Source organism: Myotis daubentonii, chromosome 13 (genome assembly GCF_963259705.1).
Source record: "Myotis daubentonii chromosome 13, mMyoDau2.1, whole genome shotgun sequence".
Taxonomy (NCBI): Eukaryota; Metazoa; Chordata; class Mammalia; order Chiroptera; family Vespertilionidae; genus Myotis; species Myotis daubentonii.
In genome coordinates, this window is record NC_081852.1 from 27,081,580 (window position 1) to 27,101,391 (window position 19,812).

Consider the following 19,812-nt stretch of genomic DNA (forward strand, 5'->3'; position numbering starts at 1 on the left):
CTGATGGGAGAGGGGGTTTTAAAGGGGGGTGGAGTGAGGGCAGGAGAGGGGACTGTGGGCCCCGCTGATTGGCCAGGCGCGAGTCGGATCATCTCTATGGCACGCACGTCCCTTGATTGTCATTGGTTAGTTTAAAGAAATCCTGGGTGTGGCCAGCAGGGGCCTGGGCTTCCGGGAAGAAGGCACTCTCCTGAGCACATGGCGGCCGCCCCAAAAATGGAGGACCCAGGGCAAGATGGAGGGCGCAGTCCTAGCCCCCCCCAGGGCGAGCTGAGCCCAGGCTCCAGGGGCCAGTCCGGTTGCTGGGGGTCCAGTAGATCGACCAGTTCCAGCCCAGGCAGGAAGTCCACGTCCTCCGTCTCGTTCCCGGGGGCGTCGGCGATCGCCTCCTCCTCCATCTCCTCGGGCGAGGGCACGCGCCCCGCCCCGCCACCGCTGCTGCCGCGTGGGTCCGGTCCGGGGGGTGGGTCCGGTCCGGGGGCGGCGGGCGGGTGGCAGCCTGCGCCAGGCTCCCGCTGTGGGCTGGGGAGTCGGTGCCCGAGGCCGCCAGCAGCGTGGTCAGGCCCCGAGACGACTCGCCCTTTCAGGACCACCCAACGGTCTCCAATTGAGGCTTTGGGTGCTGTGTAACTGTTCTTGGGGGATTCGGATTTTCCACATTGAATCTCTCTTAGCTGTCATGGTATTTCTCTTCCTCTGGTGGAAGGTGAAGAGAGCTGTCAGACCTTTCTCACTGCACATGTTTGATTCACGTTATTTTAAATTATCGGAATTCACACATTAGCTGACTACTCCTCCAAGATGGCCCCAAATGATTCTCACCTCCTTGTATTTATGTCTTCGTGCAGTCTCCTGCCACAGTGAACCAGGGGTGAGGGCTGGTGTGAATTACCAATAGATGAAGATGGGTGACTTCTAAGGCTAGGGCATAATGAGATTGCAGCCTCACCTTGTTCTCTTGTATTGCTCAGTCTGGGGGAAGCCAACTAACACATTCTGAGAACACCAACCGGCCTTGGAGAGTTCATGTGAAAAGAGCTGAGGTCTCGCACCAACAGTGAGCACTACCTTGCCAGCTATGTGAGTGAGTCCCCTTGGAAGGGGTACTCCAGGCTCAGAGAACCTTCACAAGGCTTCTGCTGACATCTGACTACAACCTCTTGAGAAGCCCCAGGCCAGAACCACCTGTCCAAATTGCTCTAGAATTCCAAACCCAGAGAAACTGCGGAAGGTAATACACAATTATTACTTTAAGTATTGGGGTGATTTGTTAAGCAGCAATAGATAAAATTCATTTTGCCTTTAAAAAGACAGCATCGTTGTTGTTATGAACAACCTTATGACTTGCACTTTCATTTTGCGATATAAAAACATGAAAAATAAGTGTACTGTGGGCTTTCCAGAAGAGAAACAGTCAAACAATCAACTCACAGACTCTTGAATTCCAAGCTCCATGCTAAGAAACTGATACAGCAGAAGTTGTGATTATTTGTGGAGAAAGGAGCCACATAACCTAAATGTGTTAATTTGTGGTGGTTTAGAAACTCAGCCTGCATGACAAAAGAAAGCACAAAACTACGTTGGGTCTTTTGTTTTTATGTCATAAATAATTCCAAAGTTCAGAGGAAGGAACTCTGGTGTTTCCTTTATATCAAAGCAGACTAGGCTGTGCTGTTTTATCTGAGAATAGGAAGTTATGAGATTTTGAATTCTGAGTATCAGTTAGAATTTGTCACAGCAAGTACCTCCCAAGATGTAATTTTTATTTTTATTTTTATTTTTAAATATATTTTATTGATTTTTCACAGAGAGGAAGGGAGAGAGATAGAGAGAATTAGAAACATCGATGAGAGAGAAACATCGATCAGCTGCCTCCTGCACATCCCCCACCAGGGATGTGCCCGCAACCCAGGTACATGCCCTTGACCGGAATCGAACCCGGGACCTCTCAGTCCGCAGGCCGACGCTCTGTCCACTGAGCCAAACCGGTTTTGGCGCAAGATGTAATTTTTAACCAAAACTTGCCAAAATGTAAGTGTTTTGTTTTGTTTTTTATTTTGGTTTTATTTTTTCTGCAAACTTGTCCACCTTTAACAGAATTCGTTAAATCATAAACTTACTTCGAAAACTTAAAATGTTCCATTCTGCTGTACTGGTCTGACTGCACTGTTGTAAACAATTGGGGGCCCCTTCTTACCCACAATGTAGCGTCTAATGGATCAACATTGACAAGCCTGTACGATTGGAATCAGTTTCAAGTTGATTTTGCATCATTATCAGAGTCTTAAAACCACCTTGTAGGTTTTAACAGATCGCATTTAACAGATAAGAAAACTGGCACCCAGAGAGGTTTTCACCAGCCTCATTTCCTTGAACAATTTACCAACTTACTTTACCTGTCTGAGAAATGCGTGGGTTGGACTGTTTTCTGAAGTCTCTTCAGTCCTGAAATTCCTTTATTCTGAGAGATTTCAACCAGATCAAGCCAGTGTGTGAGACACGAAAAACACAGACTCGGAGTTAGATCATCTGAATCTTTGTTGTACAATTTTGCTTGGGGGAATCATTTCAACTTTCCCAGTCTCAGTAGCCTTGTCCATAAGAGGGAGTTAACAAGAAACACGTGATAGAATTATTTTACAGGCCAAGTGAAATAAAATATTGAAGTCACTTCTTTTCTCTAGAAATTTGATCTAATTACTCTCCCTGCATCCCAGGTTCTCATGCATAAAATGTGGAAGGAATGCCCTAACTGGTTTGGCTCAGTGGCTAGAGCGTCAGCCTGCAGGCTCAAGGGTCCCAAGTTCGATTCTGGCCAAGGGCATGTACCTTGGTTGCAGGCACATCCCCAGTGGGGAGTGTGCAGGAGGCAGCTGATAGATGTTTCTCTCTCATTGATGTTTCTAACTCTCTATCCCTCTCCCTTCCTCTCTGTAAAAAAATCAATAAAAAATATATTTTAAAAAAATATATGGAAGGAAGCAAGTTCACTTTTGGTAAAATTACATGCTGTGATGCATCCCCAAATCCCCCCCGCCCCCCCCTACCCCCCCCCCCCCCTGCACCCCTTTCAGGACTATAGCACTCATTCCCCAGCTGCCTGGGGTTTGCCAGGTAACAAGTGTCATCCTAGTCCCGCTGGAGCAGCGATTTTCAATCTTTTTCATTTCACGGCACACATACAGTAACTACTAAAATTCTGCGGCACACCAAAGATTGCATTTTTTTTGCTGATCTGACAAAAAAAAAAAAGGTATAATATTGATTTAGTCACACCTGACAGCTATTGTTGTCATTTTTTTAATTTGACAATATATGGGAAAAGAGGTCAGTGCCCCTAACTAAATAGTCAGGTATTGCATGCTTTAAAAATTCTTGCTGTACACCAGTGTGCCTCTTGCTCACGGGGTTGAAAATCGCTGCGCTGGAGAATTGCTTGCAGCTGCAAACAGCTGCTTCCTCCGAGGTCATGTCCCCTTCCCAGGAAGCGACTCATATCCATTGACTGTCAATTCAGGGCTATGAAGGACCGGCCCTCATGCTTCAGCCTGGGCGGAATCTGAAGGGCTAAGCCAGCGCCCGAGCTCTTTGTGAGACAGGCTGAGCCCTCTGTTATGAGGCGTCTCAGTTCAGCCTCTCGCTGCCCTGTCTGCTCTCCTTCACCCCCTCGCAGATGCCCTTCCTCAGAGCACTCACCCCCAGAATCTTTCCGTCTTAGACGCTGTCCTCTGGGAACTGGACCAGCACATTGTAACACGATGAGAGTGAGATCACAGATAAGAACGTTATCAGCAACGTTGGGTATCATTTACTATAGCATAATGAGGGTTATCTAGAAAATATTGAACCAGTGCATTTTTTATTCCTCCCATAAATTGTGTTCCTCTGTAGCCAGCCATTCTAGCATGGTGGCCCCAGGGAAGAGAAAGGGCCAGTGTCACCCGCACAGTAGGCTATGATGTAAGAGCAGCACCTTTCAGCCAGAAAGAGGAAGTTTAGGGAAAGTTTCAGTTCAAGGAGGGGAAAGGAGAGACCAAAGGAAGAGGCTAGGGGAGGAGGTTGGGTGCTGGTGTCCACACTACCCGTCTTGGAGTGGCCTCTGTGGGGAGGTGGTAGGAACCGTCAGGGAGGTTCAGGGAGACTGAGAACTTTTGGGCTGGTGGCTCCTCCTCTGGGACTAGGCAGAGGGAAGCTGCAAGAGAGCACTGCGTAGCTTAGTTGTGATGACCTAGCATTGGCAGAACTGAGCCCCGTCTCCCCAGCCCTGCGTGCGGCTGGTGGAAAGCAGGCAATTTTAAGCATGTCCTCCCCCTGCCTCAGCCTCAGCCAGGGGAGGACAGCACACTGAGGAGAGCAGCAGGCTGGCAGAAGTCCCCGCAGTGGGAAGAGGAGGAAGAACTCTGCAAGACCATCAGAGCAGGAAAGCTGCTGAAAATATGATGGTCTGACTTCAGGGAGAAATCTTGATGAGATCATGCCAGTCTGGAAGAGGGTTTGAAAATTGCACAGTAGCCTGGGAGATTAAAAAAAAAAAAAAAAATCACTGCCCATTGCAGTGTAGAAATCAGTGTTTTCTTTTTGAAAATAATTATTAAAAGCACAGAATTTTTTGCTTTGTGGCCTGCTTATGTTCTATGCTTCAGAGATATTTACTTCAAATCCTATTCACTTTCGACAGCATTGAGGCCTGGCCTTGCGGTGTTCTAGTAGACAATGTATTCCTTATTTATAGCTCTGACAGCGCTGGTTTTCTGGAAACTCTGTATCAAATTTCGCCATCTGTTGCATCTCAGGGTAAGTTTAGCAGAACCCCTCATTATAGATATAGGAATTATGACTTGTTGACATTTCCATTGTAAGCTCTAATTTTGTATTGTTTATGCATAACTATGGTTTTACTTTACATTGGGCTGAAAATTGGTAGAATTTCAGATAGTCTTTGTGAATACTAAGTTAGATTCCATATGTACTTCAGAAACTTGTTTTTAGTAAATTTTAATCTGCTTTTATAACTAAAAAACTTAGCTTAAGTATAAAGCTGTTGGTTGATGTAATCAGATTATGTTGTTTTAAAAACTGAACTTGTGAAAACTTAGATTTTAAAAGTAATTACTTATGTTCACTTTGAATCATTTAAATATAATTGAAATATTAGTTGAGAATGTTAGAAAGCATGCCTGCTTTCTATGATTTATACCATTTAATTGAAGGCCTAAGGGAATAATATAAAGTATAAAATGAACTGTGGCCAACATGCAGTGTTTTTTTCTAATTGTATTAAGTAAAACAATTTGAGTGCTTATTTAATGAATAAGTTAAATAAGTGGTTCTCTAATAAATCATTAGACAAAATATGCCTTTCATTTGTAATTGTGTTAATATTTTCTCAAGGAATAAAGACTTCCTGTGAAGAAAAAAAGACTAAATAGTTAAATGTCCTAATATTCGGAATCATAACAATGCCTTTCTAACATCATTTTACTTGTTATGTTACCTGCACTCTAAAAGTTTTATCTAACTGAAGTGGTAGTTCAAAATAATTTTCAGAGAAGTTAGGATGTCATAGGGTCTCTGTTCCTCTGATTGAACCCTGATGCAAGCCTTTTTATAATACTTATATGGATTTAACCTGATTCACTGTTTCTTGAATTTCATACTTTTAAACTTAAATGAATATTTACACATTCACTATTTAGTAGCTTTATTTTTGTTTAGATATGCTGATGCAATATAAAAAGACAATGATTTTTAAAGATCACTTTCTCAGCTCTTGCTTTCAAAATCCTGACCATATTATTATTTGTCAACTGCTATGGAAAGTCCATACTTGACAAACTGGGGAAAAGTAGTAATTTGTGATGCTAATATGTCAATTTATTGATAATAAAAAGAGTAAATAATCATATTTGTCTTCATAGAATCATAAAATAACCTTGTCAAGCCCTTACTATAGGGCACGTTTTGTATCTAGTGGTAGGCCAGGATGTGGAAAGCAGCTTATTATAATTGCCTTAAATGATCTCTCCCCATAGAGTAAAACAAAAGCTAATAGTTGCATTTATGATTTTTAGATTATCTATTAAGTTTATTATTAAGCTATTTTATTTAAAAGAGAGATATATATTGAGAAGAGGTTATTGTTACCAAGGAATTTTTATTTTTATTTTATTATTTTATTATTTTTTAATATATTTTATTGATTTTTTACAGAGAGGAAGGGAGAGGGATAGAGAGTTAGAAACATCGATGAGAGAGAAACATCGATCAGCTGCCTCCTGCACATCTCCTACTGGGGATGTGCCCGCAACCCAGGTACATGCCCTTGACCGGAATCGAACCTGGGACCTTTCAGTCCGCAGGCCGACGCTCCATCCACTGAGCCAAACCGGCTTCGGCACCAAGGAGTTTTTAATATGCTATATTTCTGAAATGTAAACATACATTTTTAATGCATATTCAAGTAACAGTAAAGGAAATAAATCAAAGCAATGAAAAAATGTAGTAAAGTTCATATTATCAAGATGAACCATTTGTGTGGTCTTGACATGTATTTTTGGTTAAATATAAACTTCAGTGCAGTAATTCTTGATGTACAATTTTCATTTTAAATATGCCTCTGAGATTTTTTTAAAAATACACATATATGCATAGAAAAAATATAGCTAGAATGTACTCCAAAATGTTAACAAGTTTTCTCCTCAACATAGTTGGTTTTTATTGCTTTTTCTGTATTTTTGTATTTTCCAAGTCTTCTATAATGAACATATTAATTTTTGAGTTAGAAAAAAAACCAGTAAATGCTAACAAGGAGCTTGAGAGGAATGACCATCTGATTGTATTGGTAAAAATTATCTTTAATAAGAAGACCGAAAAACAGGCAAGGGGAGACCGTGGAACCTGACATGCCATGGCAGAAGGATAGAATCTTATTAGGGAGTTTAAGGAGATCTAGTGAAAGATTTGAGTCTGAAAGATCACTATAGGTACAGCATGAAGAATGGATTAAAAGGGAATGGTTGGCACAAAGTCCACATAGGCAGTTATAAAAACCTGAAGGGAAAATTATGAAGTCTTCGTTTATATTGAGACACAAACTTCATGCACCTTCTCAGATCCCCTGAATGCCTCCTCCGCCTTTTCTCTCTCTCTAGGTCAGAAATTCATCAGTGCCAAGTTGCTGCTTTACTTTTGAAGTTGTACGGGGAACCACACTTTGGACATGAGATCTGCCTTCCTGAGAGCCACCACGTGGCCATACGTTACAACCGAGAAGTTTGGGGGCATTCAGCTCTCTCTGAGATAAACCTTCACCAGTAGCAAATGAAGCCAAGAGAGCCCTAACCGGTTTGGCTCAGTGGATAGAGCATCGGCCCGCGGACTGAAGGGTCCCAGGTTCGATTCCGGTCAAGGGCATGTACCTTGGTTGCGGGCACATCCCCAGTAGGGGGTGTGCAGGAGGCAGCTGATTGATGTTTCTTTCTCGTCGATGTTTCTGACTCTCTATCCCTCTCCCTTCTTCTCTGTAAGAAAATCAATAAAATATATTTTAAAAAATTATTTTTTTAAAAATGAAGCCAAGAGAGACATCAGCAGATACATTTCTCCTCTTTTCTCTCTGTTGTGGATGATTCTGAGATGTAGTTCCTCCTTGTAACCCTTTCAGAGAAGTCCCATGCTTGTTGAGTGATTTGTTGTGTCATTGCACGACAGGACCACTGTGGTAACACAGTGCATCTCACTAAGTCACATCTATCCTTGCCTCATTCCCTTCCCACCTCTTAAATAGAGTGCCTCATCCTCTGCTTTCTACAGCAGCTGGGCTTAGCCCATCTTTACCAACGTAGTGACAGGGGGAGTGAGTGGAGAGGCGGACAACTATTAAAGAGATATTTAGAAGGTAGTATTGGCACCAGTTTGGTGGCTGATCTATTATGTGGGGAGCAAGGGACAGGGGTGTGTTTAAGATGATTCCTAGGTTTATAACTTGGACATATGAAGGCCTCAGTCAATATTTATTAAATGAATAAATACATAAAGGGAGTATGTTTATTAATGTATCATATATAGAGTACATTCAAGGATATTTAACAAATATTAGCAAGGAGGTTTCCAGCTCTTTCTTAAGAGGCTCTGACACAGTATGAATGAGTGGTCAAGGCCCTAGATAGAGTAGTGAAATGTTGAGCTTAGATGGGTACTGACAGGCTGTCTACAGTTTAAACAGATTCTATTCTTGTTGACTCTGATGGAACCTAGTCTGTTCCAAGCAGTACAGTGGAGTTTAAACCATCTCAATTGTCCATGCTTCACAGAGCAACCAGGCACAGTTAACATAGTGCTAAGTTCTGAAACTCTCATCTCTGAGCTATTTTCATTTTCACAAAAACCACAGAAGAAGAGAGCTAAAGAGCCGTCCAGAGATTATCTGGCTCATTTCCCCTGGTTCAGGGATGATTTAGCAAACAAGTTTGGGAAAAACACTGATATTTATTTTTCTGTAGAGCTGACTGACACTCAACTACCAAATGACAATATTGTTATAGAAAAGCTGGCCAAGGAAAGCTTTCAACACTGAAAAGTAAGGAACATCTTTTATTCAACTATAATAGGATGGGTGATTCTCTGAAGGGACATTTTCTGTTTTGCAAAGTTGGGGATACTTTGGCCTAAATGGAACTTATTAGTAAGTGTAGATGCTAGAGTAGAAATAGCTGTAAAATAATTATTGTGCTTGGTGCTAAAACTGAAATCACTGGTCTAAAACCATAATGAAAACTCCAGTGCTAATCACAATGGAGCAGGATTTTAGGTTACAAAATCATTGAGAAAGGGGAAAACCCATTTGGCTCAGTGGATAGAGTGTCGGCCCATGGACTGAAAGGTACCAGGTTCACTTACGGTCAAGGGCATGTACCTTGGTTGCAAGCTCAATTCCCAGTATGGGGCATACAAAAGGCAGCTGATCGATGTTTCTCTCTCATGGATATTTCTAGCTCTCTATCTCTCTCCCTTCCTCTCTGTAAAATCAATAATAAAACATTTTCAAAAATTCTCACAGAAAGTTTATTATGTTCCCGACACTGTTCTGAGAACCTTACAAATATTAAATATTTAATCCTTATAACATCCTATGAAGGAGGCACTATTATTGGCTCCTTTCACAGAAGAGGAAACTGAGGTGCTGAAGGGGTCACACACTATTGAGGTGCATTGAGGATCCAAATTCATTTCCCAACTGCCTTATATTTGAGGGTCATGCTGTTCAGACTATCAGCATTTTTAAACACCCAGTGTGACACATTGATCATAATATGAAGAGCACAGACAAATTGAGAGTAACTGAGAGCAGATTCATGTCTCTCATCTCATGTTTATTTCAGTACATACACTTTCTGAGTAAAAGATAAACAGAATTATCACGCTATTTACATTGTTTTTTCTGTCTCCATTTCTCTCCTTTTACTCCCCTTCCCCACTGACTGAATGTAGTTTGATTCACATATTTATATGCATGTAGGATTAAACTTCTTTCCAATAGCCAATATCCATCTTGGAGCTGGAGCCAATCAGGAATAAACTCATGAGATTAGGGAAGCATGACATTTTCTTGGGTTTACACTAAGGGATACCTTGTTTCCCCATTGCTTTTCCAGGTGGAGACTCTTTTGACACTTCCATTGAGCAATTACTTATTATGTGCCTTTTATAACACAAGCACTGTTTTAGACTGGAGACTTTTTGTTGAACAAGATCGACCAAGTCCTTACCTGAAAAGAGCCTATAGTCTAGAGGTGAGACAATAATCTAGTAAAATTTTAAGAGATTTGATAAGAGGTATGATAATAATCAGGGCAATTAGTTAGAGAATAGCTATGGGCATGATGCATCTATATTAGATACGACAAGCAGGGGTTCTTTCTGAGGTGACATTTGGGCAGAGACTTGAATGAATTAAGGTAAGCCATGAGAAGATCTCGGGATTGAAGGCAGGGCAAACAGAAAATGCAAAGACCCCAAATAGGAGCCTTCTTAACATCTATTTTAGGACATCGAGAAGGCTGATGTGACTAAAGAGGAATAAACAAGGGAGAAAGTGACAGAGGATCAGGTGAGAGAATTAGACAGGCATTAAATCATATGGGCCATAGTTAGGAGTACGAGTTTTATTCCAAGTGTTGATGGGAGACTCCTAGAGGATTTTGAACAGGAGTCCTTTTATCTTTTAAAAGGACAACTTTGGCTGCTGTGTGGAGAGTGAAATGTAGGGTGGAGTAGAAGCAGGAAGAATAATTAGATTATTGCAGTCTGTTTGCCAAAAAATAATGATGCTTGGACTAGTTGCTAGTGTAGAAGGTAGTATGAGTGGGTGGAGTTGTGACATATCTGTATCTCTATTATATCCACATCTATAAATTAGAGTTGACAGGAGTGATGATAGATTGGATGTGGAGCATGAGGGAGAGGAATCTTGGGTGATGAAAAGGAGGGAGCTGCATTATTGTTTGGAAAATATTTCTCAGGGAAGATGATGAGGGGAAATTTCATGGGAGACATTTTAAGGTAAAATGGGATTCGGGTCCAGACCATAAGGACCACCATCCTCCTCCTTCTTTCTTGGGGGATTTTCTAGTTAACATGACAGGAGGCCCAGAAGAGGTCACACTTCTCTCATCCAGTCAGAATCAAGGACAGCTTCCGTTTCAGCCCCCTCTTTGGAAAAGTCAGACCAGTCACGCCCAGAAGAAGAAACTTCTACCTTTTTTGCAGGTGGTGGAAAAACTTCCCAAAGGCGGGACCTGTGTGTATATAGCATCTATGCTGGATATGCTATATATAAATACAAATGTACCTTATGTATTTAAAGTATGTATACCAATGCTTATGAGATGAATATATCCACTGTATGCACCGAATATGTTAGCATTTACCTGGTTATAAGTACTTTACCTTGCTTTATACAGTTGACTCTTGAACAACACCGGTTCGAACAGCACGGGTCCACTTATATGCAGGTTCTTCTTCAATAAATACAGTGGAACCTTCATCTTAGCCGGGTTTGCCTCTATGGATTCAACCAACTCCTGATGGAAAGAAGTATTTTCTCATTCCCAACCAAGGATCAAAATAGTGTTTTCAACTTGCGCACAGCAGGTTGGTTGATACACACATACTTTAAAGTGGAGGACAATGAACCTGGAGAATATGTGACTCACAATGAAGTTCCAGCAGCTACCTGTGTACACAATAGCCTTGACTTTTTTCAGACTTATATTTGAAACTATGTCTAAACTAAACTAGTTCAAAGTTTTCACATTTTCATTTGATACAGAGGCTGCCCTAATCAGATTCCTCTATACGTATTTAGCATTTAGCGAAGGGAGAAGGAGATGTGCAGAACAAGGAAGAGGAGGTATATAATGGGAAACCCAGAAGTCAAATTCACTTTATAAAAACAAGTTACATTATGAGGAAAGCCTATGCATCATTATCATTTCATCCAATTTAATCTCATTAGACTGAAAACTCCACCGGGGTTTATAGATTTGGGGACGAGACCAGGGTTGCAGGTTCTACCTGTTCAACGGATGTAAAAACTCATCCTCTTAAAAGCCGTGAACTCAGGAGGCGGTCTTTTCCATCTGCCCATGCCCACAACTTGTATGTCAGTGACAGAGGTTACTCCCATTAATAGTAATAATGATTACTGAGCTTTTGCTATGCACCGGGCTTTGTGTTAAGAACTCGATTTGCACAATCTCATGAATCCTTGATCCTTATACCACATGAAGCCATAGGGACAGTTACATTTTTAGAATGGTGAAACTGAGGCACCAAGCGCCAAAAAGCAGAGTAACTTGCCACAGGTCACAGACATAACGATAGAAGAGCTATTATTTGAACGCTGAGCCCTTAACACCCTGTATTCTTGTTATGGTTCTCAGTGAAGCCCAGCAGTCTTTGGGAAACACCAAGGACTGTTCCGTTTCAGCTGGTAGCTAATGTGGTGCCAGAGCCCATTCACGCACGTTGCCCCTAACGGGGCGCGGGGAGATTTCCCTGAAGTGGAAGAAAGCTGTAAGTAGAGTTTCTCATTTTACTTTAGCGGAGAATACGTGATGAAAAGGGGAGAACGTCTTTTAACATTTCCTGTCGTTAATTTTTTTTTTCCTTTAAAGATATTTCCCCCCTCTGGTTCTCCAAATTGTCACAAAACATTTGCGTAATGACCTGGTGCTGACACGCTTAGATGAAATTCTAAGGGCAACTTGGATGAAGGTCAACTTGTAATTAAAGCATCCAGGAGGCGCAGGCTCTTAGGGAACAGCCGTGACTCCACGGTAAACACGGCTGCGTAGCGAGACGTCACGCTCCCGCGTGCAAACAACCTGGGGCGCGCCCACCCGCGCTCCGCAGACTCCTCGGAGCAGCTCCAGTTTTGGAGAAAGTCTGGAGGGCACATGTTGCTCCTCCCCCTCCCGGTTCAGGGTCAGGCGAGGAGAGGAGGAAAGGCGAGCGAGGCCTCGTCGGGCTGCGGGACCCTTGTCGCCCCAACTAAGTGCAGAGAACCCGCGGGCGCATAGCTCCTTAGCGCTGGGCAGAGGGAGAGGAGGAAGGGGGAATCCCGCCCTCCGCTCCCCTCCCCCCGCAGGATCGGCGCGCCCCTCCCCCGCAGGAAACGTGCCCGCCCGCCCCTCCCTCCTCCACTACCTCCTGGGGACCTGGGTTGTAAAATCCCACGGGTGGGACGGACTCAGCGACGGGGCGGGGCGAGGCGAGGCACTGACCAGGTCCAGCAACCCCCTCCCCCGCGCCCAATCGCCTCTCCGCACACGCTTCCCGCCCCTCCTCTAGCCTCGCTCTACTATCACAACGCCCCTCCCCCGGCCCCAGCTTGGCTGCCGCACTCCCACCCCCGCCAAACCCGCGCCGGCTGGCCTATCTCGCGCTCCGGGACGATCTCCCTAGCCTAGACCCCCGCAGCCCGGGCTACAGGGAGGAACCACAACGGCAGTAGCCCCGCCCTTCGATTTCTTGGACTCCCCTGCCCCTCGAACATCTGGGTGCGGGGGTTAGCGTCCCATCTGTGGCTCCTGGGCTGCCAGATGTGTGTGCTCCCCCGCCCTCGCCTGGAGGCCGGCGAGTCCGAGCGGGTGCACGAGGGAGCGGGGCTGGGAGTTTTCCCGGGAAGCTGACTTCCACGCCGGCGGAACCTCAGCCCCGGGGGCACCCCGCCTTGGCCTCCCGGCGCTCCCGGACGCGCCGCCCCAACGAAAAGTTTCCCACCCAGCCCCGGCCCCGCTGCCGAACGGCCCTAGGAACCTCCCAAACCAGCAGGGAAAATAGAGCAGGGCTACGGGAGTCCCCACAGAAGAGCCCCCTATGTTTTGACCATGCGGCCCGAGTCCTGGCCGTGGGACCCCACGTGTGCAGCCAGCAAACCCCGTGTGTGGTTGTATTTGGGGTTTGCCCTGAAGTGCTCTTTGACCGGTTATGGATTCCTTTTTTGAAGTTGGAGGTCGTATTGCAACCGGTACAGGCAGTTCAGGACGGGAGAAAAGCCAAGCGAACCCTGTGACTCAACCCCCTTGGAATGTGCCTGGAATAATAATGGGGACTTGAAAGGTTTTTACGGCCGAGGTGGAGGAGACGAGGCTCCTGCGCCTGCAGCTGGCGGCCGGCCGAGGGGGGCAGTATTGCCTTTTTCAGTGCTGCCGCGCGGGCAAACAGGACAGAAATAGTCGGAGCATCTGGTTTGAATCAACCAAAGAGCATTTCTATCAGCTTCACCCACCGTCCTACGGAACTGACAGAACAGGACAAGCCAATTATAAAAGTACCCTTTTAACGCTCCTGCGTTCGCTAAACCCAATCACACTTCACCGCTGGTATTTCCAAGTGTCCTAACGTACAACTGGCGTTACTTTATATATGTTGCAAATTAAACTTCCTTTTCTGAGGTTGTGTGTGGGCTTGTACTCGAGCATTTGCATTTGCAAGCAACGCTCTGAATATGTTATCCTTTTTCAAAAATGGATGTTGAACCGTGAGGCTCTAGAATAGTTTTTTTTTTTAAAGTGAGGCTAACATATGGATTGCTTATACTATTAAGTATATAGTCGCATTTCCCTCCCTTAACGCCCTACTCAGAATTCCAAAGGCAAGTTGGAACAAAAGGGAAACGTGTCTTAGTGTAAAGAGAGAACCTGTGCCAAGAATTACAGTCACAGGGTAAATAACCTTGTTTTCTCCTTCATCCGTGGCCGCTACCAAACCCCGCTCTTGGAAGGTGGCCAACAGTCTGTCTGGTGGAGAGTGCTGCTAATTAGAGAGAGCCCATAAACCTCCCTGTCGAAGAGGGCATATGACCTTCCCTTCGAGTCTAAACAATAAAGCTGGCGAAGTGCAGACTGCACTTCACGCTGGCTGCCCTGCGGATTCCCTAAATAGGAACAGGATGAAGGCCAGGCTCAAGAGGTTACCATAGCTCTGCTCTCACACTTTGAGGAATGGGTCACTCCACTTCCCAGTGTAACTCGTTTCAATTACTCCATACAATCTATTTAGAGGAGAGCAGCTTGCAGAGAGAACTCATTGTCTCATCTAAATGAGGAAGCAATTACTTGCTGCAGTCTAACTTGCTCTGAGACTGTCGGGTCAAATATCAACCAGATCTCCTGCAACTTGACTTTGCACTTTGGAAGATACATCTTTTTCCTGACCATTTTATTTCCCCCTGCTTTTCTGAAACCCCCTTTTTCTCTATTAAGGTTACAAAGTTGTCATTCCCCCCCCCTCTTCAGCCTTCAAAGCTTTTGTTAATTTTAGAATTTGTTACTGCAAGGTAAAGACTACAACCTCTTCTGTACATTGTTTAATGTTAAATATTCAAAAACATATTATTGTTTTATAGGCATCGTCTCAGGATATAGCCAAATAGTCCCCCAAGTCTTCCCTTCTCTGTCTAATTTATCTCCCTGGGAGCCCCCTGTGAGTTTTAATTTTACACATGTTGTAAACTATAAATAATCCAGTTCCACTTCCCTAGAACACGTGGAAACTGTAGCCTGCTATATATCCTAACTGTACTTGCTTTCAACTTTAAAAAGACAATAAAGTCCATCTCCAGTGTAAAAAGGCATTTGCCCCTTTTTTGTGTGTTTTTTATTAGTTAGGACCCAGTGTGGAACAACACAGGAGAATTCTTGTTGTCAACAGAGCACATAAAAGGGTTTACAAGGTGTGGTTGAAGACAGGAAGTCGTGGAGCAAATGCTGGTAGGGAGGTGAGGAAGGAAGGAAAGCACTTCCTGAGAGGATACTCCTCCTGTTTAAGCTACATCCCCTCTTCACATCTCTACCTGTTTATCTTAACCAGTAATTGATAATAAATGGTCTTTACTTTTCCTATTTTAAAAGCATCCTTTCCGTACTGAAGCTTCTCTTAAAACCAAATCTATCAGTAACTACAAACGACTTTAAAAAAAGACTTGTTTAATCTTCTAATAATCCGAAATTTTTGTATAATGTATGTATCATTTCTATGTTAGCTGCTTAAGTAGTCTGTGATTGCCAAGATAACCAAGTGTAATGGAATTAACGACGCAGAGTCTAAATCCAAATTGTGGCTGGGTCCCAGGTTAGTCACTATTGAGTCTCGTGTTGTTTTGTACCGTAACATGCTGTACTGGTTTGTCGTCTAGGAGCAATAGACTAGTAGTGGCCGGCAAACTCGTTAGTCAACAGAGCCAAATATCAACAGTACAACAATTGAAATTTCTTTTGAGAGCCAAATTTTTTAAACTTAAACTATATAGGCAGGTACATTGTTATTAACTTAATTAGGGTACTCCTAAGGCTTAGGAAGAGCCACACTCAAGGGGCCAAAGAGCCGCATGTGGCTCGCCAGCCGCAGTTTGCCGACCACGGGACTATACCATATAGTCTAGGTGTGCAGTAGGCTATACCATCTAGGTTTGTGCATGTGCATTCTATGATGTTCACAAAATGATGAAATCGCCTAAGGAGGCATTTCTTAGAATGAATCCATGTCATTAAGCAGTGCAAGACTGTATATAGCAGGTCCTCGAGTAATGTTTTCTTCAACATTGTGTGTTCACAACCTATGGGGGAAAAAATAGATTCTTGGTGAGGCCGCTGTCTGGGTGGAGCTGGCAAGTTCTCCCCATGTCTGCATGGGTTCCTCTAGTGACCCGGGTTTCCTCCCACCTCCCAAAGCTGCGCATGTGAGGTTAACTGGCCTGTGAAAGTTTTCCGGTGAGTGGGGGTGTGGTGTGCCCTGTGCTGGATGGGCATCTTGTCCAGGGCTGGTTCCCACCTTTCACTGAGCTGCCAGGAGAGGCAGCCGCTCATGACGGGAACTGGAATAAGCGGGTTGGAAAAGACTTATTTTACTTATTACTAATCTTTCTGAAATGTCTGCATAGCTCACATTTATTTGAATCTATACGAATATAAGGGTCATATGCTAATTGGAGTGGAGTCTTCCGGACAAGGACAAAGCTGCGGATGGCGGCTGCCACCGCCTGGCTGGACTGAGGCTCAGGCAGGCGCTGCAGTTGGCAGTGGCATGATGGGGGGCGGGGGGGGGGGGTTGCCTCCCTCAGAGGAAGGCCAGGCTACGGCTTAGGCCTGCTCCCTATGGGGAGCGGATCTAAGCCATGAGTAGGACATCCCCTGAGGGTTCCTGGACTGTGAGAGGGGGCAGGCCGGTCTGAGGGACCCCCTCCAGTGCACACATTTTCATGTACCGAGCCTCTAGTGTTTAATATTAGAGGTGTTTTGTGTATTTATTTAGAAGTTTGGCAAGGTTTCTCTGACCAGAAATATGCCATAGAAACCTAACTCTTGTTTCTGTCAATTAGCCTATGGTAAAATTCGTGTCGCTCTACATCATTTTGCTTAAAGTCTCAGTTATCAAGAAGCTACTGACGGAGTTAAGTGAGGACTTACTGTACATACACCCACATATATCTTTTTTTTTTAAAATATTTTTTATTGATTTTTTACAGAGAGGAAGGGAGAGAGATAGAGAGTTAGAAACATCGATGTGAGAGAAACATCGATCAGCTGCCTCCTGCACATCTCCTACTGGGGATATGCCCGCAACCCAGGCACATGCCCCTGACCGGAATCGAACCTGGGACCCTTCAGTCCGCAGGCCGACGCTCTATCCACTGAGCCAAACCGGTTTCGGCTACCCACATATATCTTATTGGTGCCATTTCTCTGGAGAATTTTGACCAATACAGATACCTACAGTTGACTTTGGCACTACCATGATCTATTATAGCACACGAGTTTAGAGTATCCGAAATTAGGCCTAACACTACAAAGGGGTTTGGGGAATATCCATCTATATCTGAAACATTTTCCCAGTACTCTGAGATAGCATCATGTCAAAACACATAATTCAGCCAAAAGCTCTAACCTGGTTTCATCAACTCCTCTTTCTCTCCTTTTCCAAATTTCAGCATTCAACAATGCTTGGAAGAGAAAAACTCCTCTTCCAAGGGTGATATACAAAACCTTTTGTTCTTGTGTTTTACCTCCCTCCCCTCTTCACAACCTTCTTTTTATAGTTCCCAAAGAAATACAAATGATAAGAAACTGTGGTAGTTCTATGGGACTAAATGTTAAAAGTTACCTTGAAAAATTTGCAAGGCTACAAAAAATGTAGTAAGGTTTCAAGAAATTCTGCTTTAAGTAAAAGTAATGCTCTGAGCCCTGGCTGGAGTGACTCAGTTGATTGCACCGAAAGGTTGCTGCTTTGATTCCTGGTCAGGGCACATACCCAGGTTGCTCGTGTTGGAGGCAACAGATCAGTTTCTTTCTCACATGATGTTTCTTTCCCTCTTCCTGTCTCTCTCTGTCTAAAATATTTTTTTAAAAAAAACTCACAAAAAACCCTTCTAACAACAACAAAAAAGTAATGCCCTGAGTACTCCAGATGAGAGATGATGATGGCTGAAAATAGGGCAGTTGAAGGAGAGGCGAATGTAATGGTCAAATTCAGTACACAGTTTGAAGAGAGCCAAAAGGACTTACTAATGTATTAATGTAAGAAAGAGATGAAGGTAAGGAGATCTCCAAGGATTAAAAGAAGGGAAAAAGAGTGCTGTAAGAGAAACCAAATAATGGTTCAGTAACCAAAAAGAAATCCCTGCATTAATGATACTAAAAGAATCCAAACATCTGGTAAAAGTAAATTTGTTTTTATTAAAGCAAAACTTATTTTCCTTAAATTGTTATGCTATCCTACTTGGATATAGGCATTGTGAAGAAACATAACAGAGATACTATGTACAGTAGGCACTAAAAGAATACATATTTTTAAAAGTATGTTTTTATTGATTTCAGAGAGAGAGGAAAGGAGAGGGGGAGAGATATAGGAACATCAATGATGAGAGAGAATCATTGATTAGCTGCCTCATGCACGCCCCCTACTGGGGATAGAGCCGGAAACCCGGGCGTGCACCCTGACCAGGAATCAAACAGTGACCTCCTGGTTCATGGGTTGATGCTCAACCAAGCCACACTGGCAGGGCTCAAGAAATATTTTTGAATGAAAAAGAAAATTGTTGCTAATCTGATTTGTACATATGCCAAACACCATACTTTCCTTTTTCTTTCTTCCTCCTCTTGTCCTTAGTCTGGAACTGCCAGGCCATCGAAGGGTAAATGTGACTTTCCTGCTTTTATTGAGCAGTCTTTTAGCATCCTGTACTTTCAGTACCCTATACTTATAGTTATCAATCTTGTCCTTTAAAATTTCAATTTGAAGCATTATCTTATAAAAAAGCAATTTAAAAAACATTATCAGAACCAGACCATAAGGAGACTGTTTCAAGGCTAGAATACTGATAGGTAGATAAAAGGGCAGAATGTTTTTCAGGGAACAATGAATCAGTCTCTGACATGATTTTTGTTCTATGAATCTCTCAAGAACAGTGAACCACTTTAAAGGGAGAAAAAAAACCCACTGGGAAAAAAATGTCGTAGTTCATATGTCCATGTGCTCTTTAGAATTCATTTTTAAAAAAATTTTATTTTATTGATTTTTTACAGAGAGGAAGGGAGAGGGATAGAGAGTTAGAAACATCGATGAGAGAGAAACATTGATCAGCTGCCTCCTGCACACCCCCTACTGGGGATGTGCCTGCAACCAAGGTACATGTCCTTGACTGGAATCGAACCTGGGACCCTTCAGTCACCTGGGACCCTTCAGTCCGCAGGCCGATGCCCTATCCACTGAGACAAACTGGTCAGGGCTAGAATTCTTATTTACATTTCTAACTTCTTTGGATCATCACAAGGATATACCTCCTAATAAAAATGAAACTATAGCCCTAACCGGTTTGGCTCAGTGGATAGAGCATCAGCCTGAGGACTCAAGGGTTCCAGGCTCGATTCCGGTCAAGGGCATGTACCTTGGTTGCAGGTACATCCCCAGTGGGAGATGTGCAGGAGGCAGCTGATCGATGTTTCTCTCTCATCGATGTTTCTAACTCTCTATCCCTCTCCCTTCCTCTCTGTAAAAAATCAATAAAATATATTTTAAAAAAATGAAACTATAACTCCATTTGAAATACTTCAGCACACATTATATACCATAATGAAGTAACACAAAAGAACTTTTAAACACAGGATTTCCTTCAGAAGTTTAAATGTGAGGCAAACAGACGTATGACTTTACAACAGATGGAACCCCAGAACCTTCCCAGGATATGTAAAACTGAATTTTGTGTTATATTCTATGTCTGAGACATCTAGCCAATACAAATTGATGGCTAGG